Source organism: Lissotriton helveticus, chromosome 4_1, assembly GCF_964261635.1.
Source record: "Lissotriton helveticus chromosome 4_1, aLisHel1.1, whole genome shotgun sequence".
NCBI classification, from domain to species: Eukaryota; Metazoa; Chordata; class Amphibia; order Caudata; family Salamandridae; genus Lissotriton; species Lissotriton helveticus.
Window position 1 is genome coordinate 1,853,004,670 of NC_136063.1, and position 24,375 is coordinate 1,853,029,044.

Sequence of the window (24,375 nt, forward strand, 5' to 3'; positions counted from 1 at the left end):
TCCGTCCCACGAATTCGCAAATCCACCATCGGAGGAAGATCCTTCTCCTACCTGGCAGCCAAGACATGGAACTCCCTCCCCACTCACCTACGGCTGACCCTGGACCATCTCTCCTTCAGGAAACAACTCAAGACCTGGCTGTTTGAGCAGTAGCGACCCCCCCCCCCCAGTGCCTTGAGACCCTTACGGGTGAGCAGCGCGCTATACAAATTTCGTTGATTGATTGATTGATCCTAAGACGGACAGCCAGCCAAATCCACATGCACTCTTCCAGCAGTGGCCACCCATCCTCTCTCCATCCTGTCATCATATGGCCCTGCCCCCTAGACTCAACACTGTGTATAAATTGCATTTATATAGCGCTTAAAATAAAAATAAAATGACACCTGTTATATTATCATTTTATTTTTCACGTTTTTATGTATGCTGGTAGGGGCGTGATGCCAAAACGGAGGAGCTGCCGCAGGTTGAGAGGCACTCTGTTTTTTTTGTACTTACAATAAGTATGTGGTTGATTTCCTTATATCTCCAAGTCTGGCATTGAGTCACTGTCTGACGTGGGATAATTTTCAAACAATTTCACAGCTGAATACTGCGGTGAGGTGATTAATTTACGAAGAAATAATATGCTTGAGGCCTATCAAGTCGGTGATAGGCATACCTGAGTACATAAAAACAATACGTTATTATATTGCCTGGACTTTGATGTGTGGGTGTATTTAAATTAACTGTAATCACATAAAGGTAAATAGGTGTAGGAGGTGAAAATTGTAACTGGCACTTGTGTAATGTTGATATCTCATAAATTGCGATATGCAGAACATCACTCCTCCACCATTTTCTTATGCAGTCGAGGACAAGCTGCTGTTAAGTTGCAAAAGTGGAATAAAATATTTGCCAATTATGCAAGGGTATGTGGCACAAATGTAATTGCCAAACGCAAATACTAATTACTGTTTCATTGTCTTGGAGGTGAGGGTCAAGAAATTTTAGAATATTTACCTGAACTAAGTGCACTAGATCAAAGGTTGTTAATTGAATATGAGATATGTATAATGAAATTTGATAGGCACTATCTGCCACGTGTAAGCGTTTGGCCTGAGAGAACAAGATAGGGAGGAATCTGTAGAGGATTTTGTAACAGCGCTTCACAAGTTGGTTGCAAATTGTAAATTTGAGGGTGCGACAGAAGAGAGAATACAACACCAATTTGTGCTGAAATGTTTTAATGACAAAATGTAGGAAGTTGGATCTCCATATGGTGCACTAAAGAGAAGTATACTTTGAGGAGAGTCCAGTTGAACCCCAATTGGTTTACTGAGGCTAAAGTAGATATTACTAACGCTCTCTTTTTGGTAGTGTGGGCGAGTAGTTAGGCTTATCAGAGAGTAATGCAAAGCATTTATTGTACTCACAGAGGCAATAAATGAGACATACACTCAAAGAAAAAAATCAGAGACCAAATTTGAAAAATTACAATTCATTTTATATAACTTGTGAAACTAAGAACTTTGTTCAAAGGTAAGCACTGTCTTTAGTTCAATAGATTTTAAATAGCAACACAGTTTAAAGTTGTGCGCCTTTATGCACAATGCAATCCTAGGGAAGGAAAAGTCATGTATGCATACAGATATATACAGTCGGTTTTAGGGGTTCACCTTTTGGGGTTTGGTTCGTAGGTGGGCCAAGATCCAAAGTACTACCAATAGTCTTTGGGATCTATCCAGGTTTAGCAGCCAGCAGGGTGCTGTTGAGGTTTGTAGTTGGATGTGCTATGGTAAAGGGGGGGCTCCTGAAAAGAAGCTGCACATGGGGTTTGGGAACAAGTCCGAAAGTTCCCAATGAGGGCTTGGCTTAGAACAAGGGGGCACAGCCAGTTTTGCGGTACCCGGGCCGGATGGCTTGGGTAGAAGGTGTGTAGGTTGGATGGGCAGGATGCACAGAGTTGCTCCTTGCGGTTAGAGTCATTCAGCTGGCAGGGCCAAAATCAGGTCAGGTGGGCCACTCACTAAGTGGGTCTTAGTGATGCTGATGTGCCTTGATGGCAGCTCGGTCTTGGTGCAGTGGGAAGCCTGACTGGACATTGCTGCTATTTGGTGCAGGGCTTTCGGTACCCCGGTGGTTGGTGCTGCACGGCTCGTCCTGGTATCTCCACACTCGGTGGGGAGACTCATCTGACCTTCCAGAGCACAAGTACCTTCTCCTAGTAATCTGCAGTGTCGGTCAGGCCAGGGAGCTGCAAGAGGATGGATCATACTCTGCTCTTTGGTGCCTGCGGACTGCAGGGGAATAGCTCCTCTACTCCAAGGGCAACAGTAGGCAATTTTTGGAAATGCTGGCAGGCTACCCAAGACTGGGGCGGATCTCCAACTTGCAGGATGAGCCACTCTGTTACGATTGTCAAGAGTGGTTGCGACAAACAGGGTTTTGTGCCAAAAAGTCCACAGCTCCTCTGCTGTTCTTGCCAGGCAGTATCTCTTCTCTTGATCTGTCAAATCTGAGTTCTTGGGTTCAGGAGTACCACCTAAGTACTCAATTTAGGGATGTTAATGGGAATAGCAGGTAGTAGGCAATTGGCTGACTATCTTTAGGGTGTCTACACCCTCTATATGACCACTTCCTGTGGGAAGTGGGCATAACCCTGCCATTAGAAGGCTAGTTCTGTCCAAAACAAGATGGAATAATCTGAGAAGTGGAGTCCGCATCAGCTAGTCCACCTCAGGGGTGGTGCTGGCTTGATGTGGGCACACCTCCTGATCTTACTAATTTTTCTGCCTGTCTTACTGCCAAAAAGTGGGGTTAGGACAGAAGGGTGAGCATCTCCATCTGTAGAGGCCTGGGTTGCATACCAAAGTGACAAGGCCTTTGAAACTTCCTTCCTTGGAATCCAGTTCCTGCTTGGAGGAGGTTTAAACATCTCCACCAAGAGCAGACTTTGTTCCTGACCTTCAAGAGTGAAGGCTCCCACCTCAAGGAGTCAGAAACTTGTCTAGGGTGGCTGGCTGATCGAGATTAGTCAGTGGACACACTAGGGATCTGTAGTTTTTCAGGGGGCACCTATAGGGTGTCCTATGTGTGCATTTATTAATAAATCTGACACTGGCATCACTGTAGGTTTATTATGAAGAGATGTTTAGTACCAAACAACTAGGGGTGCAGTGAAGCCATCATGTAGCTGGGGAATTCAGAATGACGAGTGTCCAGCCCATGTACTCGGTATGGCTTCTCTGTTCACTTGCGGAATCCATGGGTGAACTTAGATTTCCCAGGGACACATCCACTCATGCAGATATGCCTACACATGGGTACAGTGCACCCTGCCATTGGGCTGTGAGGCCTGCTGTAGGGGTGACTTACCTATACTACATGTAGGGCCCGATGAAGGTAGCCAAATACCGGTCGGTAACGGCCGAAAATCGGTAATTTCGGCCCTTACCGACCGGAATAAGAGTTTCGAGATGTATGTGAAAAAAAGTGCCCGAATCGGTAAAAACCAGTCGGTAAAATACCGAATCGGTATTTCACGAATCGGAATATACCGAATTCTTATTTACCGAATCGGTAAATAAGAATTGAAAAAATGGCATATCGAGATGTAGGAAACCCAAAAAATACCGAATACCATGAAAATTGGTATTTAAGAGTCGGTATTTACCATGGATTGAAAACAGGTGGAAACCAGGTGCAGGATATAAAAGAAGGCCCCAAAATGCAACAGTGCAACCACAATGGCGGCTTTCTACATAATAACAAGGCGGCTACGGATACAGGCAGCAGGAGAGAGGGTCTGGCTAAGGGAGGAGCAGGTGTATAGGCAGAGGATCACCCTCTTCCAAATGACAGAAGCTGAGATCCTGCAAAGGTACAGACTACACCCCAGAACCATCCTGGACTTGATCAGGGACCTCCACCCATATCTGGAACACCCAACCCCAAGAGCACACGCCATCCCACCCCATGTGCAGGTGCTGTGCTGCCTACACCTTCTTGCTTCTGGGAGCTACCAGAATGTGATTTCTGTGGTAGGTGGGGTGTCCCAGAGCTGCCTGTCACGTTTTTCAGGAAATTCCTGGACGCCATGATGCAGAGGATGGGACACTACATTGAGTTCCCTGACACACCTGCTGAACTAGCAAAGACCAAAACCGATTTCTACCAACTCGCACACTTCCCGCACATCATAGGCTGTATCGATGGCACACACATCCCACTATGACCACCTGCAGCAACAGAACACATTTATAGAAACCGGAAGTCTACGCATTCAATCAATGTGCAGGTGATCTGCAATGCTGCCAACATAATTACGGACATTGTTGCCAAATTTCCAGGGAGTACCCACGACTCCTACATCTTCCAGAATAGTGGGATATACAGACGCCTTGTTGCTGGTGATTTTGGGGATGGATACCTGCTAGGTAAATGACTGTGCGACACCCTGATAGTCAATGCAGAAGGAGCAATCATGAGTATGTGACTAATCATTATTTCATTTTCCACCCAGGTGACAGTGCATATGCCCTGCGTTCATTTGTCCTCACCCCCTACCTGAATCCATCCACCAGGAGTGAAAGGCGTTACAACGTGGCACAAAGAAGAACACGTTGCGTGATAGAACGCACTTTTGGACTGCTTAAAAGCAGATTTAGGTGCCTCCATAAGAGTGGAGGTGCACGGCAGTACACGCCAATTATCTGTTGCAAGATTATTGCGACCTGCGCCATGCTGCACAATTTTGCCACCAAGGAGGGCACAGAGGTAGAAATCACATATCATGAGGACATAGATGATGGGACAGAACAAGCCGATCACAATGCAGCAGGAGCAGCGCCAGCAACAGATGGGAGACTGAGACACGCAGAAATCACAACCAGATATTTCTAATAGAGTGAGGAGACACTGGCATGTTTAGTTCCTGAAGCACTCAGTTTAATATGCACTACAGCACTTCACATATACCAGACCACATGAACCAAATAAAATCCACTTTTCACACTGGGTGGCCAAAGTTCACATCACTGTGACCTGTCCTGTGTTCAGGATTATTTGTTAATGTTTGCGCTTACGCAATATGTTGTGGGAGCTATGGGGCAGGGGGTCAACTTGCGCAGTGGTGCCAGGGTCATCTGCATGGAGCCTGCTGCTCCGACAAACGTCCTGTACAGGCGTGCTGGATCCACTCCTGCTTGTGGACTCCTCTGTGTCCCCGACACAAGTGTTACCAGCAGTGGCTGTCTGCTGTGTCAGCAGTACCTCCATAGCAGAGGTCACTCTCCCCATGCCCCTGGACAAGTCACTGCAGCAGTGCACAATGTCAGTCTGCATGTTCACTGACGGGCGGCATAGCAGAGTGGTTGCAGTTGCCAGACGGTTGATGGACTTATTCAGCTGCTTGAGTTCGTGCCTATTCCTGCGCCTTTCTGTCTGGTCACTCTCCAGCATGTCACAGAGGGAACCCATGCGCACACCCATTTCCCTCACCCCCTCTGCCATGGACTCCATTCCTTTTCCCATGGACTTCATTCCTAGGGCCATGGAGCATATCCCCCGATCAATGTTTGACATCCTGCTGTTCAGGATGCGCACCTGTCTGTGCACAGCCATGATCCCTTTGGCCTGCATGCGCTGGATCTTCACCATAGTGCTTTCCAAACCAGCAAAGACCCCTTGCACATCCTGCCCCTCATCTCGCTCACGTGCCCTACGACCACGGACACTTGCACGCACAGATCCTGATGACCCCTGTTGCCCTGCGTTGCCAGCCAGCGGTGGAGTGCTAGGTGTGTGAACCTCCACCTCTCCTTCATCAGAGCTTTGTAGGATCCTGAGTGGTGGAACATCCTGCCTCCTTGGCCTCACATGTACAGAGGACCCTGAGGTTGGTTTTTCCGGAGGCTGTGTCCCAAACAGCAGGGCTGACAGTGGCTGTGCTGTGGTGTCTTCCTCCAATGCTGTGGGTGCCTGCGCTGTGGAAGTTTCCTCAGGGACAGTGCTGGGTCCTGATGTGTCAGAAGGCTTCTCCCTCGCAGCCGTTGCTGGTGCACTCGCCTCCCCTCCCTGCGCTGCACTGCGCGATGACTCTCCTGTGGGCAGACATGGACAATGATCACCTGTGTGTCTTCATTACACACATTCCTATCACACAATTTCCTAAGCCGCAACTGCTTGTGTATGGGGAGTGTGGCATGGCATGCTGAATTCTGTGTTGGCTGCTTTGATGTATGTTCCTATGACTACTACTACCATGATGCATTGCTGGTGAGTACTGCCATGTGTTCTGGATTGTGATTCAGTCACCCATATTGGGGAAGGGGCCAGGGAATGGGTTGGGATTCATGTCCATGCATCTTACCTTTCTTTCTTGCAGCTCTGGCTGAGCTGTCAGCATCCCCAATCCCGTGTATGCATTCCGGCTCCATGGTGGATTCCACCAGCTGCTCCAGTTCAGTGAGGCTTGGTGCACGGCTCTTCCCTCCACCTGTGGCTGAGGATTCTTTCCTCTGGGTTGCAATCTTCTTTTTGGTGGTGATCCTCAGATCATACCACCTTTTTTTGATCTCTTCAATTTCACGATGTGTGACCCCTAGGGCATTTACTTTGCTCTGGATCGCCAGCCAGGTGTTTCTTTTAACAGACTCTGCTACTTGCAGGGACTGTCTCCCAAAAAGCTGGCTGTAATGCTGCACTACCTCCTCCACCAGCACCTGGAGCTCAGTTGTGCTGAATTTTAGCTTCCTTTTTCTGTCACCTCCATCCTTCTGGCCTTCCTGGGACTCCATGGTGATGCTCTGCTGGGCTCTGTGCAGCGTTCTCCTCTGTCTCTCCTCCAGCTCTCTAAACAGTTCTGTAGCTCTGCGCCTGCATGGGTGTGGCCACCTCCAGGTACTGGGGTGTGGTACTTGCATCTGATTGGTTGATTTCTCAGTTGCTTTGTTGTGGGTTGTGGTGGGTGTCCCTGATTAGTTCACTGGCTCACATGTCTTCTATTTGAATTTTCGAGATCGGATTTTACCGATTCGGTAAATACCGATTCGGTAATCTCCGATTCGGTAATCTCCGATTCGGTATCTCCCATTCATTCCTATGGGCCTGGAGGCCCATAGGGTTGAATGGGTGATACCGATTCGGAGATTGTCGATTCGGAGATTACCGATTCGGTATTTACCGAGTGTGGATTCCGATTGTTACGGATTCGGTATTTTTTACCGATTTTTTAGCTACATACAGTTTTCCGATTCATAAATACCCATTCGGTATGAATCGGTATTTACGAAGCGGTAAAATGAACTTACCTACATCGGACCCGTAGTGTTTTGCACGCATGGCACACAGATGTGTGCCATGTCCAATCTTCATTTTCTCTACACCAAGACACGCAGGCTGCAATTGCAGTATACAGGAGCTTGGTTAAGGGTCCCTTAGGGTGGCATGATTTATGCTGCAGCCCTTAGGGGCCCTATCTAGGCCCAATGTCCTAGGTACCAGGGATACCATCTACTAGGGACTTCTATGAGTCCTAAAAGGGGGCCAATTGTAGAAAAATTGTACAGTTTAAGGAAATAACACTGGTGCTTGGGACCTGGTTAACAGGAACCTAGCACACTTTCAGTCAAAGTTGCATCAGATACCAGGCAAAAGTGTGGGTAACCATGGCACAAAGGGCCACTTTCCTACACAATATAAGAGAGGAACTCTAGTTAAAGGACAAGCCACCACTTGATAGAGTAATTAAAATTGATAAACAGGTTGAACACATGGTAAAGGGCATGGGTCAGCTGAGTAGTGCAAAGATTAACTCAAAATTGGAATCTGCAGACAAAGTAGTGGAAGTAGTGTTTCAGGTTAAACAAAAAGTTACACTTGGGACAGAAGGGAAAGTTACGTCTGAGTTTAGAGCCACATGTTACCGATGTGGGAGAACAGGACACAAGGTTAACACAGTCATATATCAGGCATTACAACCCAAACGTAATGCATGTGGAAAAAACTACATTTTGCATAATGTTGCAGAGGGTAAGGGAAAAATAGAGATGAAGCCAAAGGTCTAAGAGATAGTGTTCAGGTTGGTGGTCACAAGGGTGATCATCCAACTGGTAAAGTCACAATTCAGGACGTGGACTTGAAGATGAAATTTGACCCATGTTCACATCTCGCCATGATTTCAAAAAAGACGTTTGCTGTACATCATGGTAATAAGATCAAAATGAGCAGAATGGATATATCTCCTGTGGGATTTGGAGGTGTACCCATTGAGATATGGGGTTACTTCATGGCATGCATTGAATTTGGAAGAAAAATGTTAGCTTGAAAGGTGTATGTATCTAAAAAGGGGATGACATTTTTGGTTGGCCACATCAGAAGCTGTTAGGTGTGTCACCTAATCACAATGCTGAGCCACAAGTTCAGGTACAAGAAATAGATACAAAACTGTGACCAGTTTGGAAAAGAGTTTGAGGAAGTATTTCACAATGAGTTAGGATGTTTAAGAAGATACAGGCAGGGCTGGACTGGGAACCCAAACAAGCCCTGTCAATTAAGTTGGACCGGCCCCTGGTGGGAAAAACTGCTGCTGCTTTTATTACAGGGTGTAAACGTGGTATGGGGTAACCCAGTATCCCTCAGAACCTGGGCAATACTGTTTAGATACAAACAATGGTTCCGTCGGGTAATCTCACTTTCAAGTAAGAAGCAAATCTTTTCAACAAACATATGCGTTAGAAATCAACATATCCTTTGTTTTCATCAAGAAAGATTCAGAAAAAAATTCAGAAAAATTCACCAAATGCAAAACCATCCAAGAGAATAAGGGTCATAATCAGTTTTAATCACTGTATTTGTTAAATTTATAGTTCATATCTTACATGTGATAGACCCACTGTAAATGCTTTGAAGACAAAAGAAGCAATTAACACTTCCTACTAAACGGTGCAACAATATAAAAAGTGAATAGTGACATTCAGTGACTTCGGTGACATAAATAGTGCTCTATATACAATTGTGAAAATGTAAAAAGGAGAAAAAAGGAAAATTATTATTTTGTCCTAAAGCCAGTGCAGGAAGGTCTGAATGAAAGGGAGGAGACAGCAAGGCAGATGGGACGGTTATAATATGTTGAACATGTCTTAACACTGAAAATGTTATTGTTACTATGATAATGGCAAAATGTGGGAGATGTATCTAGTGTGTCTTCTTGAGGTACTGAAATGAAGTTCCAGGTCATATTTCTTTGCATGATGTGCTATGAATGTAGCGTTATAAAGCCACATGTACTAGTTGAATATATGTTTTTTTTTATGATGCACTGTGATGAAAGTGAATGAAACGTCTTCTTAGAGGAGGTGCCATAATTGTAGAAAAAATGCCACACTAACGTTTACAGTTAATTGGTAACAATATTAGAAATGCCCCCAGCCTTATTTCCCTTGAGATATGAAAGATCGGTGTCATTGACGTGAGACTATGCTGTAATGAGTGCATCTCCAAAGATATAGTACATTACGGGCCCGATGTAGGTAATTCTTATTTACCACTTCTTAAATACCGAATTTTACCGATTCGGTATTTAAGAAGTGGTAAATATGAAGGGGGGAGATGTAGGTATTTCCATATGTGTAAATACCGAATCTTTAAGATTCGGTATTTACCGAATCTGGAAATACCGAATCGGTATTTCCTATTGATTCCTATGGGCTGTGAAGCCCATAGGAATCAATGGGCAATACCGATTCTGTAATTACAGAATCGGTAATTACCGATTTTTAGCAAGGGTGCAGGGGGTGTCACTTTGACACCCTCTGGCACCCCAAAAATAGGCTCGGGTGCCATGTGGCAGGTATACATGCCCCAAGGGCAGGTCTGCCTGTCATATGGCAGAGGTGTGCATGCACACATGTGCATGCACACCGGAATCGGTATTTTACCATCAAATTGGATTTGATGGTAAAATACCGATTTGGTAAGGCTTGTGGGACTCAGAAGAGTCCCACCTACATCTCAATTTTACCGAATCGGTAAAAATACCGATCGGTAAATTTACCGATTCTGTAAAATCAGGGCCCTACATACCATTTCTGACATACCGGTCGGTAACGGCCGAAAATACCGATTTTCGGCCGTTACCGACCGACCTACATCTGGCCCTACATCTCCTATCTGTCAGAGAATATAACAACAGTGATTAAAACTGCTTATGACCCTTATTCTCTTGGTTGGTTTTGCATTTGGTGAATTTTTCTGAATTTTTTTCTGAATCTTTCTTGATGAAAACAAAGGATATGTTGATTTCTAACGCATATGTTTGTTGAAAAGATTTGCTTCTTACTTGAAAGTGAGATTACCCGACTGAACCATTGTTTGTATCTAAACAGCTTTTATTACAGGGGGCCAATATTGCAGCAGTGCTGCAAAACTGGCCCCCGGTAACAAAAACGCCCCCACCAGTCCAAATCCGGCCACCACCTTTCTGGCCCGCTGGGAAAATACCTGGTACCCACTACAGCCAGTCCGGCCCTGGATACAGGCATCATATCAAATTAAAGTTGGGGCACACCCTGTTGCAGCAAAAGTGCACAGAATACCATTAAATGTTCAAGATTGAGTACAGAAGGAGATTGACCGACTTTTAAGTTAAGGATATTTGAACCAGTGGAAGCCACCGATTGGTTATCTCCCCTAGTGGTAGAGAAAAAAGCCAGTGGAGAGAGGTGGCTATGTATTGACCTTAGTGCACTTAATAGAAAGGTCGTAGTGGATAGATTTCTTCTCCCTTATATACATGAGATTGTTTCAACTCGCGCTGGTGCCAATTAATTCATGACTTTAGATTTGGCATCAGCCTATCACCAGTTTGAACAGGATAAACATTTGCTGGCACGTACAGCATTTGTCACTCCTATCGGGACATACACATTTTTAGGAATGCCGTTTGGATTAATATCAGCAGCCTCTGTTTTTCAGAGGATCATGGCATCTGTCTTAAAAGTGTTCTCAGGAGTAAAGTGTTATCAAGATGATGTGTTCATTTTTGCTAGCACCAAGGAAGAACATGATTCAGGAGTATGTAATGTCTTACATAGATTTGGGCACGCTGGATTGACTAGTGAAAGATAACTATAGGTTTGCTGTACTCGAAGTAGATTATTTCGTTTATCAGATTTCAGGGAAGGGAGTATCTCCCAAGAAAGGGTTGTTTGACACAATTCAAAAACTAAAGAAATCAGACAACAAGGAATGATTAGTTTCATTTCTTGGAATGGTGGAGTACTATTGTAAGTTTATCCCAAAATATGCTGAAAAAACAGAATATCTGCAGAGGAACAATTTGGAAATAATGTGAGTTTGTCTGAGACAATTATCAGAGGGAGTTTGAATCTGTAAAAAATTATCTTGAAAATACACATTGTATACAAGGTTTTGTCCTGGAGAGGAAACATGTTTGGTAACAAATGCTAGTGCTATGCGGCTTGGTGCAGTGCTGATTCAGAAGAGGGGAGGAGAGGAACATTTGGTTGCCTGTGTATCTCAGCGCTTCAAGGGTGCAGAGGTAAACTATTCAGTTATTGAAATGAGGCATTGGCATTAGATTAGGCACTAGCAAGTTCAGAAAAATGATTTGGGGTATACAATTCCAACTGTTGTCTGACCATGAACCTTTAAGAGACGAGTTTCATAAGAAAGGATTGCATGTGGTTTCCTTTCGTATTAGAAGGTGGGTCATTAAACTACAGGAATACGATTTAGCTGTGGAATATACACCTTGAGTGAACACAAGTTTGGTAAATTGCTTAACTAGATTGGTAGAAGTAGATGACATTGGGAGAGGTCAGAAACATTTGTGGATGAAGAGGTGAGTGTATGTGAAGTCACTTTGGGAACCATACAAGCCAGTTGTCATAGATATGTACTCTAGGCGGATACAGGTTACCTGTGCACGAGATGTAACCTTTGCCAATGTGATACAGTTTTTAGATTAGATTGTCAAAAGAGAAAGTTATCCCAATTCTATGCTGTCACATAATGATCCTCAATTCTGCTCTAAAGAAATGGAGAAGTATTTAATGGACTATAGGATAGCTCACAAAAGGTGTTCTGTGTATCACCCAGAGACAAATGGTGCAACTGAGAGTGTGAACAAGACATTAAAAGATATTGTAAGAGATAATTGTTTCAATTGGAAACGAGTACCGCAAGACAGGATAACAGTTTATCGAATGTCTCCTCATGCAACTACTGGTAAAAAACCTATTGAGTTGTTTAAAGGGAGGTCAGCGAATACTAAGTTAAGTCCAGGATGGATGGTTTGGGGCAAAGGTTTGAAGAACAACGGAATTAGAGATTGGAGAATTAAGGAGTTGTGGCAGTTAGAACAACGTAAGAAATACTTTGACCAGAGAAAATTTGTAACAAGTAAAAGATTTGCTGTAGGAAATATTGTAAAGATAAAAGTGCCTGTAGGTTGTCAACCAGGATCAAAATTCACAAGTGATAAAAAGGTTATGAACTTTTTCAAAAATTCCATACTGACAGATGATGTAAGAATTTGGAACAAAAGTTGTGTTGCAAATAATACAAGAGAAAAGCACAACTATTAGGGGGAGGGGACTAACTTCTCTCATGAGGACTTGCAGACTAGGGCCCAGATGTAGGTAAAATAGATTTACCGATTTTTAATTACCGAATTTTACCGATTCGGTAATTAAAAATCGGTAAATCTAAGGGGTGGATATGTAGGTATTCCAGATGTGCTGGAATACCGATTCTGAAAAATTCGGTATTTACAAATTCGGTAAATACCGAATCGGTAATGCCCATTCATTCCTATGGGCTTTGAAGCCCATGGGAATGAATGGGCATTACCGATTCGGTATTTACCGAATCTGTAAATACCGATTTGCACAAGGGTGCAGGGGGTGTCACTTTGACACCCTCTGGCACCCCCAAAACAGGCTTGGGTGCCATGTGGCAGGCATACATGCCCTGAGGGCAGGTCTGCCTGTCACATGGCATAGGTGTGCATGCACACATGTGCATGCACACCGGAATCGGTATTTTACCATCAAATTGGATTTGATGGTAAAATACCGATTCGGTAAGGCTTGTGGGACTCAGAAGAGTCCCACCTACATCTCAGATTTACCGAATCGGTAAAAATACCAATTCTGTATTTTACAGAATCGGTAAATTTACCGAATCGGTATATTTACCGATTCTGTAAATTAATGCCCCTACATACCATTTCTGAAATACCGGTTGGTAACGGCCGAAAATACCGATTTTCGGCCGTTACCGACCGACCTACATCTGGCCCTAGATGCGCATCCTGATGCTTCTAAAGGAAGAAGTGGAAGAATACTGAGATTACCAGCTTACATTAAAGATTATGTGTATTAAATACTTCTTCTCTTGGTGATATTTTCAAAGATATATCTTATAAAAGGCTGCTTTAATTGCCTGACGTTTTAGGACTATGTTTTGTTTGGGGGGGGGGGGGCTAGTTTTATATAGCGCAAAGTTGACCCGAAGGTATTGGGTATGATATGTGTAAGTGAAATGTATATTTCTACTTGGAGAAATGTGTTTAACAAAAAGTAAGGGGTGGAGTAGTGCGGGATGACCTAGTAAGGGTTCTCAGTTGGAACGCCTCGCACTGGGAAGTTCTAGGAGGAGTCAGTTGAGACTTGGAGATTGATGGCTGAGGTGCATTAAAGAGCTTTCCTACATTAACCTTGGTGTGAGTCCTTCTTGGCACCCCCCAGACGCCACACAGGGTAGGGCCTTGTGTAGAGGGGTGAACTATAGGGAGTGCGTGCTTAATCCCACCCCATGCTACAGAAGAAGGGAGGGCAGCAGCTGGGAGCAACGGCTACCTGCAGCATCTCTGTCATGTATGGTCTCTATGCCCAGGATTTGTGGGCCTAGCAAATCCGGGCCTAGCGACACAATAAAACCTGTAATTGCTCCAGGCAACTTGTAGTAAGGGCACTAGTGTTTATAGATGCAATGGAAAATTGACCCCACCTTTAAATCAAATGCATTAAAGCAGTTAAAACATAATGGTTGGTCAGAAGACTGTTTAGCTATTTGAATGAAATGTTTATCGTATTTTTATGCCAACTGACTTTTTGTTCTAATTGAAAGGATTTATCATTTTTATGTTTTTATGTGAGTAGAAAACCCTTCAGTGTCTTGGTTTCCGGCTCCATTTAAACCCTTCTGTAAAACTGCTTTGGCTTTTACTTCTTAAAGTTTTGCTATATAAAATGTTTAATCGTGCAAGCTGACATTTCACGTTATAATAATTATTTACTATTATCTGTAAGCACTTCGGTGCACTTCATTGATGTCATGTCACGGTGGTTATATCGTAATCACAACAGAATGAAAACATCCTTCCTATGCCATTTTCATTTAACTGGTCTGTTTTACTACAACCCCTGAAGCCAGTGGACATGGTATTGTAATTGGATATCCTTTTTTCCTCCCAGTTATCTTTCCATCTTAAGGAAAATGGAGCAATAACAATTATTAAGTCAATCCTTCTAATCCTCTGGTGTTTCTCTTTCCTACATTCAATACCAAGCTTGGAGAACACCACATCGGTGTAAATGGAATAGCCAAAGAATCTTCTTTCTAAAAAATAGGCTTTGAAAACTCCATGTATGCAGGTCATCTTTTGCCTAAAGGACACGGACCATATCTCAAGACCCAGAGCAATTTTGATCCTTTATTGTAGGTAGACTCTTTCAACCATATTTAGGATGAGGACAACTGGGAACTCCATTTTATTGGGAAAAATGGGCGCATACACTCCTGAAACTAGCAGTGAACAAGCACTTCTTCAGAGACCCTAAGGATGATGCCAGAATGTTTAAGAGGTGAGGGTGTATAATGAACAGCCTAAGACACACATCCACATGTTTTATCACACAGGGAAAGACTAAAAGTAGATCATTTCTTGGATACACAGAAAGAATCAAGGACAGTGAATGCCTATTACCACCGCAGAAATCTTTGCCTGATGGTTGCGAAGACCTTTACCAATGATAATCTGTAAATGGCGTTTGTTGATGTGATCGCTTTTCTTCACCTTCAGTCATCAGAAAACATTCTGGGGCAGATTTATGTCGGACTTGTGCCACGTTTATGCCGCCGTTGCGTGACGCAACGGCGCGGAAACGTGGCGCATCCCTGTGACCTATTTACAACATGACGCATCTAGGCAGATGCGTCAAGTTGTAAAGCCCTGCGCCACATGAAACCTGCGTCCGGTTTCATGTGGGCGTTCTGTTGCAGGGTGGGCGTTCCCTCGTAGGAAAGCCCCGTGAAACTGACGCAGTGAAATCTACAAGATTTCACTGAGTCAGTTTTACGACGCTGCTGCGTCAAATCCTTACGCCTGCTTGAAGCAGGCGTAAGGAGTGACGCACCACGTTATGTATGGGTGGCCTCTGTACATTGCAGGAGTTGCATCGCACTTGCGACACTACTCCAACAATGCGCCGCCCGTACACCACAATATGCATCACGCATCTGCCCTTCCTTGCACCATGGTGCGCCGCATTGTAAATGCGGCGCATCTGTGGTGCCGCAAGGAGGGAATTGCGTGACGCATCAGTTCTGGCGCATCCCTGCTGATTTGCAGTGATGAGCCAGAACTCATAAATATGCCCCTCTATTATTAGCTCTTGTCCAAACTTATCACCAAAATCAAACTGACTTGCATCACATGGAAGGAGAATTAAAACTTCTCTAAAGTTGCCATAGTTCAGTTGGTAGATAGCAGACCGAGCACAAGTCTGTCCTTCAAAAGAGATGGGGTTCTATTTATAAAACAACATGATTCAAACAGAAAATGAATTAACTCATATGACTAAATAAGAAGTAAATGTTAATATAAAGTAAATGCAAAGAAAACGAGTTGAATCATATCAGCTACACACAAAAGAATACAACTAAAGGATTGCTAAAATCTTTATTGATATACAGGCAGGAAAACATACCCAAAACATGTTGATGACCATCCATTTTAGGGAACCTATAAAGTTCGTCAGCACACGGATGGAATCCTACTTGTGATGTAGGACACATGAGAATGTAATCCCCTGATGAACTAACTCATCTACATTTTACCTTAGCTCCGTGAGGATATTGGTAAAAGCCGAAGCAGCTTATCCACTGAAGGACCTGTTGTGATGTACCAAAGCAGGATAATGGTGGATGGCGCTTCCTGCTTGTTTTATATGTTTAAACGTGTTTTTAGCGTGGTTTGGGCTTTTACATTTTGCAAGTACATTATGGGGTAGAAGTCTGGTCTGGGAAAGTGAAACTACACGCCATACACTTTTTGCGATCCTCACCAGTCACAAGTAAACTTACTCAGACAAGCATACATTGGAGATTGTGTTCGCTCCAAACACCAAAATCTTTAAATACCGTGTTTGGAACTAACACAAGACTAACCAAACAAAAGTAAACACATACCTCGCATGGCCTTTGATTATAGAAAGGCAAAACAAGCTTGTATCCTGTATTTACTTATAAGAAGCGCTGTAAACACCGGTTCTGTCCAAAAAGATGCCCACACTGCTCTTAAGGTATGGCATTTATGGGGATGGGTTGGGGTGTTTAATTTCTGGATTCAGACTCTGCAGCTGCAGGGTGGGAAACCTAAATATTCCCTCGGAGATTATGGGTTAATTAATTTATCTATAGCATGCTGCATCGCCGGTAAGGCTGTAAAATTAACCATCAGAATTCACTAGAGGTAAAACATAAGAGCAGTTCAATCATGGAACCGGTTTAACAATTGCATCCGTTTTTTAACAGTGAGTTCCAGAACCCTCAGCACCATAAGGCGAGTAAAGTTCAGGAGAATCTCGAATGCATGTGTATAGTAAAGATCTAAGAATAATAAACGCATTATTGCCCACAGCCGGCTGAGAGCATAAACAGTTATTAATTGCCACAGTTATGGGTTCAGGAAAAATGCAAAGCTACACAAGGAGGACGAATGCCATCAACAACTGCCAGCAGCATGCAAACCGCTCCCGATAGTGCACATATCTGTCACCATTTACTTCAGATCCCTGCGCCGCATGTTCACTGAACTTGGAATGCAAGCAAACGTCACCATTTAACGATTGCTTTCTGGACATCTAAGGCCAGATGTAGGTAACTTCAATTTACCGACTCATAAATACCTAATTTTACCGATTCGGTATTTATGAATCGGTAAATATGAAGGAGGGAGATGTAGGTAATTGTTAAAATTGAATTACTGAATCGGTAACATTCGGTATTATACCGATTCGGTAAATACCGAATCGGTATTTCCCATTGATTCCTATGGGCTGTGAAGCCCATAGGAATCAATGGGAAATACCGAATCGGTATTTACCAAATCGGTAAATACCGAATGTTGCAAGGGTTCAGGGGGTGTCACTTTGACACCCTCTAGCACCCCAAGTAAAGGCATTTGTGACATGTGGCACTGTATTGTTTTTTATTGAAAATAAGTTTCTTTCCTATTTTTTTAACAAAATATTGTTTGTATTATTTTATGATGTCATTTTTTTTTAACCTTAGATGTATGAGCTTATTATTATTGAGTTATACATCTTTTTAAATAATGTGTTAAATTGTCTGACCTTCCACCTGGATTAATAAAAAGTAGTTTTTTGTCATTAGTCTCTCTGTTCCTCTTCATTTTTGTATTTGACAAGCAAATAGTAAATTGCCTAGGTTGTTATCTCACATGTTGTTATGTCCCTGACCTAGGAATTGTCATTATTGGTCACTCAGGGGGTCCTTGTTGTTTTCACCAATGACATGTGGCACACATACATGCCCTAAGGGCATGTCTGTGTGTCACATTGCACAGTGTGCATGCACAGATGTGCATGCACACCTGGATTCGGGATTTTACCACACAATAGGATTGTGTGGTAAAATACCGACTCTTACGGGCCTGTGGCACTCTCAGCAGTGTCACCTACATTTGGATTTACCGAATCGGTAAAATTACCGATTCGGTATTTTACAGAATCGGTAAATTTACTGAATTGGTAAATTTACAGATTCTGTAAAATAATGGCCCCTACATCTGAAAACCCAAATACCGGTCGGTAACGGCCGAATTCGGCTGTTACCAACCGGTATTTGCTCTCCTACATCTGGCCCCTGATTGCCTAAAGCAGACGCAGAATTACATCCATGCTAATGATTCATAGTGCTTGTATATTTGCAAAACGCATTCTGATGCTTTGAACAGTAATCGGAATGCGGGCCCTTGAGTGGAATGCGTAAAACTGGTTCCTGCAGCGTCAAAAGGTTTCATGAGAAAAACTGTCCGCAGTTCAATGGAACTTGGATGTATGTAGTGTAGCAGAGCAGACATCTCAAGCGGGTGACTCGTTCCGCCATAGAACGTTCATCTGGTGGCTCGGATCTTCCTCAGCGCGTGCTAGGTTCTGCAGCAGTCTACTGAACCTGCAATGATAAGCGGTGGGAGCAGGCCCAGAGAGGTTTTCTCTACTGAGCACAGCTACCTCAGGCAGGAACATCTTAAGGATATAGGGGGCCCTGGGCAAACGTATTTTGGGGGCCCGTGTTCGGATCAGCTTTGAATTTCTGCTCCAGTTTTAGCTCTTTTATACCCTCTTTGGTCAGGTAACAGACAATGCTCAGGAACACTGATCTAAATTCTAAATGTGCTTACATCTAATATTCAGGAATAGTGATATGTGTTTACTAATATTACTGCAAAAAAAATCTCTGTGACACCACCCTATTTCTCATATGTGATATACTGTTGGAATCTAAAATAAACTTGTTTATGGATGTTGCATGAAACAAACGCATTTGTCTGCAAAATGTATGTACTACACTCTCACACATTAACTACTTGATAAATAAATTAAAGAAGAATGCTATTTGCAACTATCTGTTTAAGAATTAGTGGAGATCATCAGGGCAAGACCCTCTGCGGAACAGAGTTGGCTCTATGCGGGGCCCCCCTGAAAGGCTGGGGCCCTGGGCCAGAGTCCTCTTTGCCCATGCCTTAAAACGTGTCTGTCCTCAGATCAGCACTTTGCCTCCAGCAACCCAGATCACTGAGAGTGAAGACTTTAATACTGATGCGCTATTGAATGTTGAATAACACAGACTTTTCTTTCTATGAGGCTAACAAATCCACACTTCTGCAATAATCTCACCATCAAAGACAAATTTTCTTCATAACTTTGTCAGCATCTTTATATATAAGGAGATTTTTTTGAAGCAAGTACTAACGTTTATGGGGCTTATTTAGGGTTGGGGTGGTAGCAACCTGGTAAATCATCTGGGATGCCAGCCCCAAGCCTGCCAGTACCTCCTCGTACATTCCCCTATACTGAATCACTTAATGAGGCTGCCACGCCTCCCAGGCACACCCAACTCAATATGTAGAGAGACCTCTCCCTCCCCATCTCCTGTTTTAGTTGTTTCTTTCAAACACCCAGGAGGTCATGACATAGTTTCGACTGCAGTGAGATTTATTTCTTTATTTTGACTTTTATTGCCTTGTTCTCCCTGGCGCTGGGTTGCTGCAGGGAACTGGGGTGTGGGGAACAAGGAAATGCTTTGAGCTGGGCACTTCCCAGGGCAGTGCTGCAAAGCACCAGTGGGGGCAGCGCAGGATTAGTAAACAGCCGCGAAGTGAGAGGCTGGCAACTTTGAGGACATTCGGCCTGAACAGGCTGTGCTCCTGCATCTTCTTTTTCTGTGCCGGGAGAGGAAGCTTAGAGTGCGTTTATGTGATGCAGCTGAGAGCCTGTCTGGGACAGGCTGCTATTTACCAGGAAGGAACAGGCGGCACAGGGCTGTCGAAGCACCCTTATTAGAAGACAGAGAAGAAGTGATGGTAAGTGCAGGCATCTTCTGGGCTGCTAAGGGCCAGGGAGATGTTTGCTTTTTAGGTTGAGCCTAGGCAGGGCATGCGCTGTCTCTCGACTTGCTGTATCTGCTCTATGGGCTTTGAGCACGCCCATTGCTTGTCATTGGTTCCCTTTCTTGCCCTCAATAAATTGGTGCTTTTCATAGGGGAATCTGTTTTATTTGTCCCTCCTTGTGGTGGTTTGTTCCCTGCCATGAAGACTGGCCCTTTTTTTTGCTGTCCCCTGCTCGGCATTTTAGTGGTTTGATTTTCTATTCCCTTGGCTTGTGTTTTGAGAATATTTAATTTTTTGTTTTCACCCCAAAATGCGATCAGATGACAGTACTTGCAATGTTAAAACACACGCATTCGTGCGCAGATGTTGTCATTTTTAGTTTACAAACTTAAAATCAGCATTGCAAAAGCACACACTTTGTACCCGAAAAAAACACCCCCCAACCTCTGTTCCGTTCTCAGCAACTTGAAACACATGCATTTGAGTGCAGATTTGTTAAGCTCCCGCACCCAAATGTGGCATGCTGCTTTTCGTTTCAATGCCCCTTTAGATAGTTGTCCCTTATCAGGGGCAGATTAATGGGGTGCCGCGGCCATTTTAGAAGGGCCGGAGCGAGGAGTGCGTAGAATGTTCAGTGCAAGGGTGTGGCAAGAATGGAGTCACGTAAGCGAGCCTGCCATTGTGTAGTCGCCAACTTAGGAGGGAGAATCTCCTTACTTCGCAGCAATTGGGAATGATTATACATGTAAACTTCAGCACTCTGCTGGCCACTGTAGATAGTTCACACTTCTCCCAGTACTTGTCTTCTCTTTGACATTAGAGTGACTCTACCCCAGCCAATGCTGTTTTCCAGAGGCCGAAACTGTTTGGGAAGGCCCATGATCATGTCCAGTTCTGCGCATTTGCCCTGGTCTAGTCACTGTGGCTCTCTGCAGTTGTTAACTGATTTAATGACAGCTCATCAGCAAAACTGCATGAGCCTACACACTTCTCCTTTCCTACACAGTGACAGCACTGAAGATAACACACACCCTATGGTTACACACAGACAGGGCTTCACCTATCCTCTGGTCCTGAAGCCAACCTCCGGCTAACTGCTGCTTTTGAAAGCTCCTTCCATGCCCTGGCTCCACAAACTCAAACTGAAGCTGTACTCGCCTCTGCAGCCACAGGAGTCCTCTGCTCTTTTAGTTTTGTCTTAATTTCTTTTGATCATTGATCACCAACTTTTTGGTCTAGTTACGGGGAAGGCCAAGCAGGAGAGTTTGGAGTTTGGGAAGGCAGATTTGGCTGCTCGACCAAGTGACAATGGAGAATTTAATGAATAACCTGTGACTCAGGTAAGTGCCCGCGAGAGGTATGCTACTGGCATGGCCACTGGAAATATGCAATTCCGCGGCCATGTTAACGCGGGGTTTCTGGTCTCTAGTTACCATACCAGATCCCTAATCCTGTCGACTGAATCGTTGGTACCTGTCATTGAGTAAAAGACAATCTACTACTAGGTTAGTCAATTAGGAACTTAGACCACTCTAAAGAACCACTTACCACTGGGAAAGGTTAAAATGTTTTAATTCAAAGCCAAAAGTATCTGAAGATACAAACATCTCAGAATAAGATTCAAAAGGTATACAGGTATTAATACAAAAAGGTACTCTCTAAATATTCTCAATCGGCAAAAGGAAATTATCAATACTATTTCAAAGAGCATAAGCGTTGCAAGAATCGCTGTGAGTTGCAACCTGAGAGTCATTTACAGAAAGGAAAAATACAAGTTAAATCTGTCCCTACACTAGACTAAGTGACATCCCTACTTAACAAGATCTTTACCTAAAAAGGTGTCAGCAGTGGTGACTTCCAAAGAAGATCACACACTTCCCTTAGTCTTTGTCTCAATTGAAGTCTGTTAGTTCTCTATCTGCCTACCCATCCGCTCTCTTAGGCTTCCCAGATCATCTGCTCTAACTCCTCCCCGGGGTGCTATCCCTAATACCAAATCACATTTCCAATAGGCACGCCCCTTGAGATGCCTCTCACGTGGTGCAGTTTTGAGCGGCAAATCCCATCCTGGTGCTCCTCTGGACTCTTCATTAAAGTTGACCTTGCTTCCCAGGCTTCTCTCCGTCCAAGCGGTACCCCCTAAAATTCCTGAAGACTCCTACAGGCCTGTGCCTGGCACTTCTGAACAAGGGCCTATTCATTATTTCTGATTTAAGTTCCCCTTGCACCTGCAAACAGACACTCTCTCGGTAGGCCCCAAATTCCAGACTCTATCATATCTTAGACCATAAAACATGTATAAGAATTCTCAGTTAGTGGCTAGCAAAACTTTCCCCTAACGAGCACATTTTAGATCAAAGAGAATGACTTGGTCTTTTCAGGCCTAGTTGATTTACACAAAGCAGGTCTCTGTCTTCTAAAACATTTCCTTTCTTTGGTTTAAACAGTATTTAACTAACACATATTACTATAATATAATGCAACACATCTATGTAAAACATATACTTCAATACTATGCCTAATAATACATTTGCACTCAAATGACATTAGAATCCATGTCACTAAAAGTGTAGCAGCATCTTTCGTTTCGTGTGAAATGCCATGTGGCCAACACATTTTCATGGTTCGCAGAATTACATTTCGTTTTCACTTATTCATTTAACGTGTGACTCCAACATCATTTTAACATTTCTACAACCTCTACATTAGTTTTCCACACTTATATATGCATCTTATTCTAATTAAAACAAACACTCATATATTTTCTCTTATGTAAGTTGACACTCTTGTGCAATACAATCTAAACTAACACTACGTGCTTGTAAATATGGTGTACTTATACATTTTTCAGATTTGTGCTCTCTCAGCCACAATGTTGTCTTTATGAGATGAGAGAGTACCAGAACCTACATTTTAGTTCTGAATTCTTGACATGGATTAAAGGTCTTTTACTTTACGCAACAGAGATCTTTCATGCCAACTATTTTTTGTCTTATATACACACTATGTATGTTTGCAGCTGAACGGGCACTGAAGCCATCAAAGTTCATTATTGAGAGCCGGGGGGTGGGGGAGTAATCTTTGTCATTCCTGCTTAAATTCTGGTGAGCTAATCTTTTATCCGGTCAGTGTGTAAGGACATTACTGTCATAGGTTAAGCAGGTGTATTGACACCGGGGTGCCTAGGTTCGGATGGGCCTACTTGCACTGCAATTGAGCCTTTTTTATACCCATTTGGGGTAGGTATGCCTCTTTTCTTTGCTTGCATATATCACTTTAGTTTACTTGCTACTCCAATATTGATGGCATGCCTAGAAGAGGTCTTTAGTTGGTGATTATTTTGTGCAAACTTGTGAATAATGTACGACAAAAACAGGACAGCCCTATTGAACCGAACACGAGCCTAGGGCAATAGTGATTACCAACCATTGTGCTGAGCGGTACTTATTAAAAGCGATATTTTTCAAACCTAAATTTAGAATCACTCTTTTCCTGCCTGCGCCTTGAAGACAGTACTATTAGTGACCTTAGAGGGAAGTCAAATTGTATGTGCGGCCAGATTCTTACAGGTCCAACATTAAGGTCTATTAAATCAAACACAATGCGATTTTGTATAGCTCGTATCCTGAAGTCATATATGTGTAGGTACTTTCACACATGATAATGAAGCAAATGGGAGACTTTTGAAATAAAATATTTGCCTACAATCAATCAATTTAGTTAAATGGGAAAAACAAAGTCCCGGGCACATGTTACTGGGTAAATGTACTGTTTGCCAAAGTCTCTTGCATTCAAAATGTTAGCATATAAGATCCACTCAAGTTGTTTATGGTCTCTTCAAATTGTTTAATCTTTAAGAACACAACTAGCCAACACGTGTTTCGTCACAGCGGGAAGTACCTAAAGATAAGTGTCAAGACAAAACAAATGTGACTTCACACAAGAATAGAAACACAGACCTGGTGATAAAGTGCGTTATTGCTGCTAGACCTAGCTAGATAGAATGATCATTGCACTTTGGGAATTTGCTCCAGGGTAATGCTTTCATGGTGCTTTGTGAAGTGAATAAAAGTGTGAATTAGAAGTGCATTCTTACTTGGCTAAGCGGCTAAAGAAAACAATTTATTAAAATTTCTAAACAAATAATTAAACTAAGTACACTCATCGCAAAGAGTATCATGCTGGCACACAAGAAATATCTGGGCTAGACTAGGAACCAGTTAATGATTCTGTCCAGTGTGATTCATAATGAAATGGGGGTTAAAAGGAAGCATGTGCGGCAGAATCAAAAGTAGCAATAAACTTCGTTGCACATATGATGTGTATATTCATATTACTGAAGAATGGCCAGAAGTAAGTAAAAATGCTACAATTTTTAAATGGTGTGTTTAAAAAAAGCACCAAACATCAAACACACAATGAAAGGCCGGCATAAGTGTGCAACCTGAAC